The sequence below is a fragment of the Pteropus vampyrus genome, unplaced genomic scaffold (assembly GCF_000151845.1).
Source record: "Pteropus vampyrus isolate Shadow unplaced genomic scaffold, Pvam_2.0 Scaffold471, whole genome shotgun sequence".
Taxonomy (NCBI): Eukaryota; Metazoa; Chordata; class Mammalia; order Chiroptera; family Pteropodidae; genus Pteropus; species Pteropus vampyrus.
In genome coordinates, this window is record NW_011889252.1 from 225,360 (window position 1) to 227,800 (window position 2,441).

A 2,441-nucleotide genomic window follows, 5' to 3' on the forward strand; every position below is an offset into this window, starting at 1 on the left:
GGGTTGTACATTATCTGTGGCAGTGCTGCCACCTGCACCCTGCTCCTATCTCCCCATCCCTGTGGTTCTGGGCTCTCTTTCCTGCACACTGGCAGTCCTCAAGCTTCTCTTTCAGGCCCTCCACATCCTGGCATTTCCCATGTATCTACTGAACTTCATGTGCTTGTGGAACTGGACATGCAAAAAATGGTTCCCTTACTTCTTAGTGAGGTTCGGTGTGACATACAATGAATAGATGGCAAGCAAGAATGGGGAGCTCTTCAGCAACCTACAGGAGTTTGAGGGCTCCTCCGGAAAGCTGTCCCTGCTGGAGGTGGGCTGTGGCACCGGAACCAACTTCGAGTTCTATCCACCTGGATGCAGGGTGACCTGTATTGACCCCAACCCCAACTTTGAGAAGTTCTTGATCAAGAGTGTAGCCAAGAACCAATACCTGCAGTTTGAGCGCTTTGTGGTGGCTGCTAGAGAGAACATGAACAGGTGGCCGATGGCTCCGTAGACGTGGTGGTCTGCACCCTGGTCCTGTGCTCTGTGGAGAACCAGGAGCAAATCCTCCGGGAGGTGTGCAGAGTGCGGAAGCTGATGAGCTGGGAGTGGGGGAAAGGGAGGTGGGAGAGACCCATCTTCATTGTGTGCTTAGCTGGATACCTGTGGACTTCAGGCATAGCTCTCACTAAGGGTGACCTCAGGCAAATCACATCAATCATTCCTTTATGAATTATTCATAAAACAAATATTTAGAGAATGTGGACTAAGTACACCAATACAGTATTTCTGGAGTGAGAAATCAGTCTCAGAGAGATTGATTAGATGACTTGCACAAAGGCATGTAGCTCACAAAAGTAGTAGAGACAGAACTAAAATTTAGGTGCCTTAACTTCTTCATTCCCAGATCATGACTTAGCAATGTGTTGCTGAATCCCCATAGAAATATTTTTGTTGTTGAAAATTGTTTTTAAGTTCTATCTCATTTGTTCCATTAAATTTTTCTCAGTAGTAGGCACTGTTCTGATTGTCCAAATTTGTGTCCTTCCTTCAGGCTGGCAGCAAATGGGCAGGTAGGCAGGACTCTCGTGTCTGAAGAATGGGGAGAGCCTCTAGGTTCTTTGTGAGCAGATAAGGACAATTTTCTCCCAGCTCAAGCAAACAGAGTGGATCTTCCTTAAAGCAGCCTTTGTCAGTAGGTTTCTGAGACTTCTCTCCAGTCTTTTTGCAGAGTGGCCATGGCTGAGTCCTTTCCTTGTCCTGAGGTAGTGGATCTACCTGCTTAGGTGCCTCAGGGGGTCTTGGTTCTGCTCAACAAACGTTTCCCCCAGGCTTTTGAGAACTCCCTCCAGGTTCTAAGATGTGTGTTCTCTGTGCTCCAGCAAAACACCAAACTTTCCCACCCACCCTCCTTAGCTTATTAGCTTTTTATCCTATTAATTGAATATCCCAGCAGAACAATGAGAAGAAGAGTCACTCTTCTCCACTTCAGCCACCATTTTCCCAATAGGCCCTAGATATAGACGAATGGATGGATAGACAGATGGACGGATGGACAGACAGATAGATAAGAATTTTATCTAAGTTATACATATGCATGGTTTAAGAGGCAAACCACAAGCTCGTGATGAAAAATAGCAGGTCTCAGCTACACACAACTCCTACTCCCCAAAGGCTCCCCGAAATTCAAGTTTTAACCTTTATTTTTAAAGTTTATATACATTATACAAATAGGATGTTTATACTGCTACTAATTCACTTTTTTCGTTTAGATGTTGACTTCTACATATTGACTTCCCACTCTGGAAAGTGAGAATTTACTTCTTACCACCCCATGGCCACCACATTTCCCATCTCCCTTCCTCTTAATAGAATTATTTCTTTAATTGCTATTCACTGCTGAGCCATGTAGTATATACTTCACTTACTTTTTGAACCATGCAATATACTTCCTTACTTTTGGTTTTTCCCAGATTTAATAATTGTCTATATATCTCCATACAGACATATAGATGTAGATCCCTAAAGGATCTCGCACTCTCCCTCATTTGTCTTAACCTCTCAGTATGGTCAAGCATGTTAAATAGTCTATTCATTTCATCACCGGAAGTCATTTTTTCGCAGGCTTTCTCCCAGGTTCCCATCCGGACTGTGTGCTCCCTAGACCTGCTGCATTGCTTTCATCTTGGGATCTCCCTTAATTATCATCCAAGGAACTCCCTTCTTTTCTCTTTTGCACTGGATTCCGTGCTTCTTACATTCATTCTATCTTTTCCTCTTTCTTAGTTTACCCCTAATTTTAAGTAAAGCATATCTTGTGGTAGCTTTCTGAGAAAGGTGATGTAAATGTGTTTAGAAAATGCACGTCTGAATATTCTTTATTCTCAAAACTAATTCATAGTTTGCACAGCTGTAGAATTCTGAGTTGGAAAATGTTTTCCCTCGAAATTTTAAAG

The 2,441-nt window shown here is 43.2% G+C and overlaps 1 pseudogene; it reads left to right on the forward strand.

Annotated features, from left to right (window-relative positions):
- Positions 1 to 216: 216 nt before the first annotated feature.
- Positions 217 to 717, forward strand: LOC105307032 (annotated as a pseudogene).
- The last annotated feature ends 1,724 nt before the right edge of the window (positions 718 to 2,441 follow it).